The sequence below is a fragment of the Coregonus clupeaformis genome, chromosome 17 (assembly GCF_020615455.1).
Source record: "Coregonus clupeaformis isolate EN_2021a chromosome 17, ASM2061545v1, whole genome shotgun sequence".
NCBI lineage: Eukaryota > Metazoa > Chordata > Actinopteri > Salmoniformes > Salmonidae > Coregonus > Coregonus clupeaformis.
Window position 1 is genome coordinate 73,157,678 of NC_059208.1, and position 14,102 is coordinate 73,171,779.

The 14,102-nt window shown below is 44.9% G+C and overlaps 1 pseudogene; it reads right to left on the minus strand.

Annotated features, from left to right (window-relative positions):
• Positions 1-2,425: 2,425 nt before the first annotated feature.
• The window catches only part of LOC121532941, a 49,625-nt pseudogene continuing 37,948 nt past the window's right edge, over positions 2,426-14,102 (minus strand).

The following is a 14,102-nucleotide window of genomic DNA, read 5'->3' on the forward strand; positions in this document are numbered from 1 at the left end:
GTTCGCCTGGCACCTACTACCAAAGGCACTTTGAAGAGACTTTTGTCTTGCCCATTCACTCTCTGAATGGCACACATACACAATCCATGTCTCAGTTGTCTCAAGGCTTAAAAATCCTTCTTTAACTTTTCTCCTCCCCTTCATCTACACGGATTGAAGTGGATTTAACAAGACACATCAATAAGGGATCAAAGCCTTCACCTGAATTCACCTGGTCAGTCAATGTCATGGAAAGAGCAGGTGTCCTTAATGTTTTGTACACTCAGTGTATATCTTTGCTTTTGCAAGTTTTATTTTTAGAAGGAAAACAGATGGGACTATGTTATGTCTGACTGTGTATATGGTTCAGATATTTTAGAGTAGGATGTGTCATGACACATCATGTGCAATGCAGAATGTAGAGTTTATACAGTGGTTTTGTTTTTACTACCCTTTGAAAAAGAGACTAGTGCACTCATCCAAACACTGAAATAAATATATTTTCAAGAGTCTAGACTTGAAGGTTGAAAGAATTTGACTTTTCTAAGTTGGTGTTGAAATACACTGTAAGTAACATAGCGTGTGTACTTAGGCCATGAATCGAAGGAACTTCCTAGGAATAATAATTTATAATATAGTATTAACTTTTATCGATCTGTAGTTGCTCTATGAAGCACAGAAGAACATAAGAACTTGAATTACTTATAACGTTTGTATTATCAATTGTAAAAACACACATCAAATATGCCTTATATTTTCAGATCTCCATAGAGTGATATAACAATATACATCAGACATTAAAGCAAATGTTACTGTAAGCCTAAAACTATCACACAAAACTTTACTGGTGTTCTGGTCAAGATTATATGATGTCATTTTAACAAATACACACTCAAACTAGTTTATACATTTATGATTTAAAACAGGTATTTCTTTCTGAACTTTCCACACAAATTTGACAATTCAAGTAAGAATATGAAGACCTTAATTTTTCAGGCAAATAAAAAGGTACAGTAAAGGAAAAATACTAGGCAATCAAAGAGGGACTTTTGAACATGTTTTTCATTTACTTTAATTACAGTGAATCATCTTGAAATAATGTTGTGTTTTTCCATTTGAATTGTAAAGTGGTAGAGCATGGCCTTTGCAACGCCAGGGTTGTAGGTTAGATTCCCACGGGGAGCCAGTATGAAAAATGTATGCACTCACTAACTTAAGTCGCTCTGGATAAGAGCGTCTGCTAAATGACTAAAATGTAAAATGTAAATATAAAGTAAACACAATTAATTTCCTGGTTGTGAGTAGCCTCTGTACTCCCCATTATTTTGACTCAAGTTCCATTACTGTGGGAAAATGACTGTTTGACAATTATAGTGATTTAAGGAGACGTTGGAATGCTTGGTATGGCCAAGCAACATGACTTTATGGAATTCTAGCATACAAATATCAGATTTAGAGATCTTTCCGAGGGTCATCTATGAAAAAAAAACATACACTTGACCTATACTCTTTCTCAGATAACATTTTACCTGTTGCTGGAGAGATATTGTGGGTGGGTCTGTAGAAGACACTTTTCCCTTTGGATCAGTTAATGACAACTGTAGTGGTCCCTCTGTATCTGAAATGAATGACAACTGTGGTGGTCCCTCTGTATCTGAAACAAACAAGCTCTTATCACTTCCTGGTTTCAGATATGGATTGAACCTTCAAACTTCCGCTATTGTCTGTATACTTGAATGCTCATTTGCTTGTGTGCATGCACAACAGTGGTTGGGTTCTGTACTGATTAAAGGGTCAATCTGCAGTTCAAACAACAAAGTGGGCACCCCACCACTGATTTGGTCAACAGCTGAGGAATGGGGCTGTAGAAATGTAACCACTCTCAAATTCATAGACAGAGCTATGAATACAAGGATTTACCATCTATAATCCAAAATATAATCCCAAATTATAGTTTTAAGCATGTTTTGAGGTAATACAGTCTTTGTTGACAATTGCATTATTTACAAAAGTTTATATTTTGGGTTCTGTATGACAGTTGGACTAAGTTCATGAGGCATTTATAAATTCCAAAAATGTATGTAGCAATCACAGATTGCCCCTTTAATGACATAACAGCACTATTTCCCATTAACCACAATGTCCGCTGGAAAGATGATGTAACCCACTACCCTTATGCAATGTCATGCTAAACAACTAGTTTCAGAATGTTTCAAACTAAGGTTTACTTCAGTCACTTGCTACAAAACCTAAAATAGTAACATCTAAAAAAAAGTGAAATATTAATACCTAAGGTAGATAACTATATAGCACCTGAAAATATATAGAATAGTTTGGGGGGAAGAATGGCTGAATAGGCCTGTGTTAACCATACAGCCATTGAGATGACAATTGTAAAATGGAAATGTTAAAAAGACATGAAAATAGTAATAACTGACTGATGCCTCTACATTCTGCCATTCTTCACGTCTCTAATGGCGCCCCACACGTCGAACAAGAAGACATCTGGGAAGGCAAAGTCCCCCAGCACTGAATCCAGAGCCTCAGCAAAGTCATCTGGGTTCTTCTTGTCTTTACGAGCCTCCACGATGGTGGTGGCTGCAAGAGAGTTCCCTCATGAGTGGAAAATAGTAATTAATCTCCTTTTGGTTTCTCACAGTTACTAGATATAGGCCTTGCGTTGCTTCACTTCCAAGTCTTATTCACTCAGCTATTGAAACGTGTCTATTTCTGAATGAATGTGAGAAAGCCTTAAATCGAGGTTCTATATAGGTGTGATGAGGTGTGAATGAAGGAGTCAGGCACAGGAGGTAAAACACCGAAGTCCAGAGTTTATTCCGTTTACATCAATAAAACGCACCAAGCATCAAAACGAAACTATCACAAGGGAAATATTTCACCTTGGCAATAACAAATGGAAGAGTATACTCGCTCTCACAATGAAACAATCACTCAAAAAGACAAGGGGAACAGAGGGAACACTTATACACATACTAATTAGGGGAATGAGCACCAGGTTTGTGTGATTGACAAGACAAGACATGACAAGTGGAGTGATGAGAATGGGATTGGCAGTAGCTAGTAAGCCGGTGACGACGAACGCCGAAACCTGCCCGAAAAAGGAGGGGAGGCAGCCTCGGCGGAAATCGTGACAGTACTCCCCCCTTGACGCGCGGCTCCAGCAGTGCGCCGACCCCGGCCTCGGGGACGGCCAGGAGGATGCGGAGCAGGGCGAGTCGGATGGCGACGGTGGAAATCCCTCAACAGGGAGGGATCGAGGATGTCCCTCCTTGGGATCCAGCACCGTTCCTCCGGACCGTACCCCTCCCACTCCACGAGATACTGAAGGCCCCGCACCCGACGCCTCGAATCCAGTATGGAACGGACCGAGTACGCCGGGGCCTGCATCGATGTCCAGAGGAGGTGGAGGAACCTCCCGCACCTCAGACTCCTGGAGCGGACCAGCTACCACTGGCCTGAGGAGAGACACATGAAATGAGGGGTTAATACGGTAATCAGGGGGGAGTAACAACCTGTATGTAACCTCGTTTATCCTCCTCAGGACTTTAAACGGCCCCACAGACCGCGGGCTCAGCTTCCGGCAGGGCAGGCGGAGGGGTAGATTCCGGGTCGAGAGCCAGACCTGATCCCCCGGTACGAAAACCGGGGCCTCCCTGCGGTGGCGGTCAGCGTTCGCCTCCTGACTACGCACGGCGCGCTGGAGGTGAACGTGAGCAGCGTCCCGAATCTCCTCCACGTGCCGAAACCAGTCATCCACCGCAGGAGCCTCGGTCTGGCTCTGGTGCCATGGTGGCAGGACCGGTTGGTAACCCAAAACACATTGGAAGGGTGTTAGGTTAGTGGAGGAGTGGCGGAGAGAGTTCTGAGCGTATTCTGCCCATGGCAGGAACACCGACCACTCCCCCGGCCGGTCCTGACAGTAGGTCCGCAGGAACCTACCCACATCTTGATTCACCCTTTCCACCTGCCCTGGCGAGGATTCAGCCTCCTCGCTGCCCGAATGTACTCCAGGTTACGGTGGTCTGTCCAGACGAGGAAAGGGTGTTTCGCCCCTTCGAGCCAATGCCTCCACACCGTCAAAGCTCGGACAACAGCCAGCAGCTCTTGATCACCAACGCCGTAGTTCTGCTCCGCCAAGCTGAGCTTCTTCGAAAATAATGCACAGGGGCGGAGCTTGGGTGGCATGCCCGAGCGTTGGGATAAGACAGCGCCTATCCCTACCTTGGACGCATCCACCTCCACTACGAACAGTAATGATGGATCGGGGTGAGCCAGTACCGGGGCGGAGGTGAACAGACCCCGCAATCTACTGAAGGCCAAATCAGCCTCAGCAGACCAGCGGAGCCGGGACGGCCCACCCTTCAACAAGGAGGTAATGGGAGCTGCGACCTTGCCAAAGCCCCGAATAAACCTCCGATAGTAGTTGGCAAAGCCAAGGAAGCGCTGCACCTCCTTCACCATGGTTGGAGTCGGCCAATTACGCATGGCTGAAATGTGATCTCCCTCCATCTCCACACCTGTGGTAGTAATGCGGTATCCGAGGAAGGAGATTGACTGCTGGAAAAACTCACACTTCTCTGCATTGGCATAAAGACCATTTTCCAGCAGTCAGACCAGTACCTTGCGAACCAGGGACACATGCTCGGCGTGCGTAACGGAATACACCAGGAGGTCATCGATGTAGACCACCCACCGCGCCCAAGCATGTCCCGAAACACCTCATTCACAAAAGACTGGAAAACGGATGGAGCATTCATCAAACCGTAGGGCATCACCAGGTATTCCCCGATGTGAATGCTGTTTTCCACTCATCCCCTTCCCAAATACGCACCAGGTTGTAGGCACTCCTGAGGTCTAATTTGGTGAAAAAACGGGCCCCATGCATTGACTCAATCACTGAAGGAATGAGGGGAAGAGGATAACTAAATCGTACCGTCACCTTATTCAGTGGTCGATAATCAATGCACGGACGTAAACCGCCATCTTTCTTCTTCACAAAGAAGAAACTCGAGGAAGCAGGTGAAGTGGAGGGACGTATATAACCCTGGCGCAGGGACTTGGTGACGTATGTTTCCATAGCCTCCGTTTCAGCCTGCGACAGGGGATACACATGACTCCTGGGAGGTACAGCGTCTACCCGGAGGTTTATCGCGCAATCCCCCTCCCGATGAGGTGGTAATTTAGTCGCTTGCGTCTTGGAAAACGTGAGCGCCAGATCATGGTATTCGGGGGGAATGTGCATGGTGGGGTTACCGTCTGGACTTTCCACCGTGGTCGCACCAATGGAAACACCTAGACACCTACCCAGACACTCACGCAACCACCCCATTAGAACCCTCTGCGGCCATGAAAAATTGGGGTTGTGAAGGGCTAACCACGGAATACCTAAGACTACAGCGTAAGCAGGAGACTCAATAATAAAAAAAGTGATCTGCTCAACATGCGTCTCCTGTGTAATCATGGTGACTGGTACAGTAACCTCCTTAACCAACCCGGACCCTAATGGTCGACTATCAAGTGCTCTGATGGGGAGTGGAATAGATAGGGGAACCAATGAAATGCCTTGACGGCATGCAAATGCCCTGTCCATAAAGTTCCCAGCTGCGCTTGAATCGACTAGCGCCTTACACTGGGAAACTACCAGGTGATCGGGAAAGGAGCTAGATAAGGTACAGTGCGCCGCAAAGGGCTCTGATCAAGTTTGGGTGTTCGTTACCTGGGGTGATGCGTGAGTACCCTGCCTACCGCCTCCAGACCCAAAGGAACGTTGACTGCAACGTGAGGTGGATTGTCCCTTCGTGCCACCAGTGGCACTGTGGCTGTCCTCCTTGCGATCTCTCTACCGGTGGCTCCCCCCAGCTCCATCTGCTCGGGGTCAGAGTTGTCCGGAGTGGGAACGGGCAGACCCCTACCAGGACATCCTCTGGCTGCTAGCAGATTGTCCAGCCGGATGGCCATGTCCACCAGTTGGGAGAACGATAGCATGGCATCACGGCAGGCTAGCTCCCGTCGGACATCCTCCCTCTGGTGGCACCGGAAATGGTCGATCAGGGCCCGCTCGTTTCACCCGGACCCCGCTGCCAGCGTCCGGAACTCCAGGGCGTAGTGCTGTGTGGTCCTCGTACCCTGCCTCAGATGGACCAGTCGTTCGCCCACCTCTCGACCCTCAGGCGGGTGATCGAAAACGGCCCGAAAGAGACGAGCAAACTCCCCGTAGTCCTCCAACACGGCACCTCCCTCGTTCCACACCGCGTTGGCCCACTCCAGGGCTCTCCCACAAAGGCAGGAAACAAGGACGGATACCTTCTCCCGCTCCAGTGGCGCCGGCCTGATGCTGGAGAAATACAACTCTAGTTGGAGCAGAAATCTCTTACATCGCGCTGCCGTCCCATCAAACGCCGGTGGCCGGGATATCTGGATCCCTCCAGGGGCTGGGGTGTAGGTGGCTGGATCCGGTTGACCAGCTGGTCTCGATAGCTCGGGTCCTCTCTTCTCCAGGCGTTGTACTACTTGAAGAACCCGATCCATCGCTTCCCCCAAGCTGGCCAGCATCTAGGAATGCTCCTGGACCCTTGCCACAACTCCAGGCATGCGGTCTTCTCCTGCTGACTCCATTCAGTGGGTGAGTGATTCTGTGATGAGGTGTGAATGAAGGAGTCAGGTGCAGGAGGTATAACACAGAAGTCCAGAGTTTATTCCGTTTACATAAATAAAACGCAAGGGAAATATTCCACCTTGGCAATAACAAATGGAAGAGTAGCTCACCCGAGCTACTCGCTCTCACAATGAAACAATCACTCACAAAGACAAGGGGAACAGAGGGAACACTTATACACATACTAATTAGGGGAATGAGCACCAGGTGTGTGTGATTGACAAGACAAGACATGACAAGTGGAGTAATGAGAATGGGATCGGCAGTAGCTAGTAAGCCGATGACGACGAACGCCGAAACCTGCCCGAAAAAGGAGGGGAGGCAGCCTCGGCGGAAGTCGTGACAATAGGCCTAACTAGGGCCCAGAGTTTTCTCTTTACAGGTCACTTGTTCAGGAAAAAGTATTGGCCCTAGGGACATTCTTTTCTCAATTTCAAATCATTTCTGGGTAACAATTAAGTACCTTACTGTGATTGTTTTCAATAAAATTGTCAAAAATAAACAAAAATAGCTTCTTAGCTAAGAGTAATTTCTCAAGCAAGAATTTTGCTAGGACTGTCTGGGAGTGGTCTGAGTGGGGAGGGGAAAACTGAAAACTAGCTGTTATTGGCAGAGGTTTGGAACTCTCTTTGTTAGTGGTATATTAACCAATTTACCGCTCGGTGATGTCACCAGGCAGGCCTAAACTCCATCCCATCAAACAGGCTTCAAATTCAGGCGGTCTTTTCAAACAGCTCTTACACGAAACCGGCATTATCTTCATTTTCACAATTTCACAGTATTATTCCAATCTCATGGTGTGGAAATATAGTATATAAAACACAGGAAAATCAAGCCCTCCAATTCTCTCTCATATATCTTACTGCGACAAGAAGATGATGTCCCAAGGAAAAGTACAAAAATACCAAAAAGCACTGCAACATTTATGTAAATTAGGTATTTTTTACTTGGCGCTCATAGAAAAAGCTAACTAATGTCTCTGGTATGTAACCTTTAAGATGTTGAGATGTCGCACTCTCTAACTCATGGTTTAGCATGAAGGCTTTGTTTTAGCCCTCTGCTGATGTTCTGGCTGGCGTCAGCTTAGAGAAAGAAAAGTAATGTCACTTTTTCCTGCTGATAATATATGTACCACAATATCTTGTGGGAGCAGTAAAGAGTGAGCGGACATTATTTTTCTCCAGCATCTGTGCAAAGTTGGATGTGTCTAAAACCGTCTCCTTTCAACTGTAGTGAGCTTTTCCCATTGAAATCCTATACTACATCCTATAGCTCATCAATTAGGATGGAAAAACCAAATCTGACCTGGACCTTTAGTTTGGCCATTTTAATAACCCTGAGGCTTAGTGGCTTATAAGGTAACAGCTAATTCTATTTTCCTAAAATGGAGAGCAGCCATCTTACCTAACTCGAGGTCTCGGATACCCATGTAACTCTCCAGTAGATCATCCACTTTTTTGGTGGCTCTCTCCTCAAACTCATTCGTTACCCAACGCTTAGGTTTACCTCCACTGTACTCATATCCTTCCATATCCTTGTCTGTACATAATGCCCTGAATCTATTCTACAACGCCCGGAAATCTGCCCCTTTTTTTCTCTGTACCCAACACACTAGAAGACCAGTTCTTAAAGCCTTTAGCCGTATCCTTATTCTACTCCTCCTCTGTTCCTCTGGTGATGTAGAGGTTAACCCAGGCCCTGTAGCCCCCAGTATCACTCCTACTCCCCAGGCGTTATCAATTGTTGACTTCTGTAACCGTAAAAGCCTTGGTTTCTTGCACGTTAACATCCGAAGCCTCCTCCCTAAGTTTGAGTTATTCACTGCGTTAGCACACTCCGCCAACCCTGATGTTCTAGCAGTGTCTGAATCCTGGCTTAGGAAGGCCACTAAAAATTCAGAAATGTCCATCCCCAACTACAACATTTTCCGTCTCGATAGAACTGCCAAAGGGGGTGGGGTTGCAATCTACTGTAGAGATAGCCTGCAGAGCTCTATCATACTATCCAGGTCTGTGCCCAAACAGTTTGAGCTTCTACTTCAAAAAATCGACCTTTCCAGAAATAAGTCTCTCACTGTTGCCGCTTGCTACAGAAGCCCCTCAGCCCCGAGCTGTGCCCTGGACACCATATGTGAACTGATTGCCCCCTATCTATCCTCAGAGTTCGTACTGCTTGGGGACCTAAACTGGGATATGCTTAAGACCCCGGCCAACCTACAATCTAAACTAGATGCCCTCAATCTCACACAAATTATTAACGAACATACCAGGTACAACCCAAAATCTGTAAACATGGGCACCCTCATAGATATCATCCTGACAAATTTACCCTCTAAATACACCTCCGCTGTCTTCAACCAGGATCTCAGCGATCACTGCCTTATTGCCTACGTCCGTAATGGGTCCGCGGTCAAATGACCACCCCTCATCACTGTCAAACGCTCCCTAAAACACTTTAGCGAGCAGGCCTTTCTAATTGACCTGGCCCGGGTATCCTGGATGGATATTGACCTCATTCCGTCAGTAGAGGATGCCAGGTTGTTCTTTAAAAGTGCTTTCCTCTCAATCTGTAATAAGCATGCCCCATTCATAAAATTCAGAACTAAGAATAGATATAGCCCCTGGTTCTCCTCAGACTTGACTGCCCTTGACCAGCACAAAAACATCCTGTGGCGTACTGCATTAGCATCAAACAGCCCCCGCGATATGCAACTTTTCAGGGAAGTCAGGAACCAATATACACAATCAGTTAGGAAAGCAAAGGCTAGCTTTTTCAAACAGAAATGTGCATCCTGTAGTACTAACTCCAAAAGTTTTGGGACACTATAAAGTCCATGGAGAATAAGAGCACCTCTTCCCAACTGCCCACTGCACTGAGGCTAGGAAACACTGTCACCACCAATAAATCTACAATAATCAAGAATTTCAACAAGTATTTTGCTACGGCTGACCATGCTTTCCACCTGGCTAAGACTACCCCTTCCAGACTCACATTAAGAATCTCCAATCCAAAGATAGATCTAGAATCGGCTTCCTATTTTGCAATAAAGCCTCCTTCACTCATGCTGCCAAACATGCCCTCGTAAAACTGACTATCCTACTGATCCTTGACTTCGGCGATGTCATTTACAAAATAGCCTCCAACACTCTACTCAGCAAATTGGATGTAGTCTATCACAGTGCCATCCGTTTTGTCACCAAAGCCCCATATACTACCCACCATTGTGACCTGTACGCTCTTGTTGGCTGGCCCTCACTACATATTCGTCGCCAAACCCACTGGCTCCAGGTCATCTATAAATCACTGCTAGGCAAATCCCTGTCTTATCTTAGCTCACTGGTCACCATAGCAACACCTACCCGTAGTCTGCGCTCCAGCAGGTATATCTCACTGGTCATCCCCAAAGCCAACACCTCCTTTGGCTGCCATTCCTTCCAGTTCTCTGCTGCCAATGACTGGAACGAACTGCAAAAATCTCTGAAGCTGGAGACTCTTATCGCCCTCACTAACTTTAGGCGTCAGTTGTCAGAGCAGCTTACCGATCACTGCACCTGTACACAGCCCATCTGTAATTAGCCCATCCAACTACCTCATCCCCATATTGTTATTTATTTTGCTAATTTGCACCCCAGTATCTCTATTTGCACATCATCTTTTGCACATCTATCATTCCAGTGTTAATACGAAATTGTAACTATTTTGCACTATGGCCTATTTATTGCCTTACCTCCATAATTTACTACATTCGCACACACTGTATATATATTTTCTATTGTATTGACTTTATGTTTTGTTTACCCCATATGTACCATGAGGGAAAAAAGTATTTGATCCCCTGCTGATTTTGTAAGTTTGCCCACTAACAAAGAAATGATCAGTTTATAATTTTAATGGTAGGTTTATTTGAACAGTGAGAGACAGAATAACAACAAAAAAATCCAGAAAAACGCATGTCAAAAATGTTATAAATTGATTTGCATTTTAATGAGGGAAATAAGTATTTGACCCCATCTCAATCAGAAAGATTTCTGGCTCCCAGGTGTCTTTTATACATGTAACGAGCTGAGATTAGGAGCAGACTCTTAAAGGGAGTGCTCCTAATCTCAGTTTGTTACCTGTATAAAAGACACCTGTCCATAGAAGCAATCAATCAATCAGATTCCAAACTCTCCACCATGGCCAAGATCTCCAAGGATGTCAGGGACAAGATTGTAGACCTACACAAGGCTGGAATGGGCTACAAGACCATCGCCAAGCACCTTGGTGAGAAGGTGACAACAGTTGGTGCGATTATTCGCAAATGGAAGAAACACAAAAGAACTGTCAATCTCCCTTGGCCTGGGGCTCCATGCAAGATCTCACCTCGTGGAGTTGCAATGATCATGAGAACGATGAGGAATCAGCCCAGAACTACACGGGAGGATCTTGTCAATGATCTCAAGGCAGCTGAGACCATAGTCACCAAGAAAACAATTGGTAACACACTACGCCGTGAAGGACTGAAATCCTGCAGCGCCCGCAAGGTCCCCCTGCTCAAGAAAGCACATATACAGGCCCGTCTGAAGTTTGCCAATGAACATCTGAATGATTCAGAGGAGAACTGGGTGAAAGTGTTGTGGTCAGATGAGACGAAAATTGAGCTCTTTGGCTTCAACTCAACTCGCCGTGTTTGGAGGAGCAGGAATGCTGCCTATGACCCCAAGAACACCATCCCCACCGTCAAACATGGAGGTGGAAACATTATGCTTTGGGGGTGTTTTTCTGCTAGGGGGACAGGACAACTTCACAGCATCAAAGGGACGATGGACGGGGCCATGTACCGTCAAATCTTGGGTGAGAACCTCCTTCCCTCAGCCAGGGCATTGGAAAATCTGTGGAGGGAGCTGAAGGTTCGAGTTGCCAAACGTCAGGCTCGAAACCTTAATGACTTGGAGAAGATCTGCCAAGAGGAGTGGGACAAAATCCCTCCTGAGATGTGTGCAAACCTGGTGGCCAACTACAAGAAACGTCCGACCTCTGTGATTGCCAATAAGGGTTTTGCCACCAAGTACTAAGTCATGTTTTGCAGAGGGGTCAAATACTTATTTCCCTCATTAAAATGCAAATCAATTTATATAATTTTTGACATGCGTTTTTCTGGATTTTTTTGTTGTTATTCTGTCTCTCACTGTTCAAATAAACCTACCATTAAAATTATAGACTGATCATGTCTTTGTCAGTGGGCAAACGTACAAAATCAGCAGGGGATCAAATTCTTTTTTCCTCACTGTAACTCTGTGTTGTTGTTTTTATCACACTGCTTTGCTTTATCTTGGCCAGGTCGCAGTTGTAAATGAGAACTTATTCTCAACTGGCTTACCTGGTTAAATAAAGGTTAAATAAAAAAATCAATAAAAAAAAATCACATTTTTAAAATAAAGTGGTGATCCTAACTGACCTAAGACAGGGAATTTTTACTAGGATTAAATGTCAGGAATTGTGAAAAACAGAGTTTACATGTATTTGGCTAAGGTGTATGTAAACTTCCGACTTCAACTGTACTTAGCATGTTAGCTAACCCTAACCCTAACCTAATGTTATCCAGCTAGCTAACGTTAGCGTTAACCACCTAGCTAACGTTAGCCACAACAAATTGGAATTCGTAAGATACTATTCGTTTTGCAAATTCGTAACATATTGTACGTTTGTAAATTTAGTAACAGGCTAAGGTGTATGTAAACTTCCGACTTCAACTGTATGTATGTAGTATCACGAGTGTACTACAAACACATAGCTGGTGAATGAAACATCTAGGTATGCCATCATAACAGGTTGGGTGTATTTAAAGGTTGCTGTAAATGTTGCTTTGTATTTGTGTAAAATACATACATATTTCGTACCCCTATTCTATACTGTATAGTCTGTGATGTCAGTGATTATACTGTATATACATAAAACATAAGAGCATTTTTCATGTCTGCCAATATTATAACTCTGGACAAGGCTCAACTCTTTTGGTTCATCAGTCTCCACTAACCCTGACAGCTTGTTGGCTGTGTTCTGTAGATTAGAGATTGATGAATAATCTAGAACATTAAGAGAGAGTGGGGTCAGCAAAGGGTGTAGGGGTTGACACCCCGTGTGTGTTCAGACTACGAGCACACACTGACGGGTCATTGACAGAATGAGATCAGCACACAGGGCGTGGGTGTTCTGTGTGGTCGGACGGCCAGTCGGCCACAGAGAAGGTAATTGGCCAAGGGAGCGTGTGAATTGAAACGCACCACTTCCTGGGTGGTAGCTGACCCCTTGGAGCGCAGACGCAGGGTCTCCTTCCCATTCACCATCTTACCCTCGCTCGACTTGGGCGCCCTGGTCCTCATGCCGATCATATCTGACAAACACACATACACACATACAATAATATAATATATGCCATTTTAAATAACTTTATTAGACTACATTTTCATTTGATAAAAAAATATAGATCACGATTGACTTAGTTTAGACATTTCAAATATGGACAGTCCAGGGATATTTTACACCCAATGTTGATAAGAAAATACCATACCAGACACTTTTCTTTTAAAGACAATGAATTACATAAATTGGAAACGAATACAATAATAAGAGTAGGCTTATGCACAATCTGTAGCTGGAAATAGACCACTACTATTTCTGCAAGAATAGCTGAGTATCATCTTGCTTGGTCAATTGAAGTTAAGTGCTGTCTCTCTAGTTAATCATTGCTGTCTGAACTGTCAGCAAGGGGAACTGCCCCTCCCTACCTTCAGGTTATGCTCAAACCCTACACCCCAACCTGGTCTCAGAGCATTTTGTATTATTGTGTATGTACATTTGTGACTTCATTAAGTAGGATATGTTACATTTCATATTGTATCTATTCATTTGTGGATGTCCATCAACCATTTCTTATGATAAACACGAATTACAATTCGTATTTTATGTTACTAAATTTGAAAACGTACAATATGTTACGCATTTGCAAAACAAATAGTATCTTACGAATTCCAATTTGTTGTGGCTAACGTTAGCTAGGTGGTTAACGCTAACGTTAGCTAGCTGGATAACATTAGCTAGGCTAGGAGTTTGTGATGGCCACTCCAATACCTTGACTTTCTTGTCCTTAAGCCATTTTGCCACAACTTTGGAAGTATGCTTGGGGTCATTGTCCATTTGGAAGACCCATTTGCGACCAAGCTTTAACTTCCTGACTAATGTCTTGAAATGTTGCTTCAATATATCCACATGATTTACCTTCCACATGATGCCATCTATTTTGTGAAGTGCACCAGTCCCTCCTGCAGCAAAGCAACCCCACAGCATGATGCTGCCACCCCCGTGCTTCACGGTTGGGATGGTGTTCTTCAGCTTGCAAGCTTCTCCCTTTTTCCTCCAAACATAACAAAGGTCATTATGGCCAAACAGTTCTATTTTTGTTTCATCA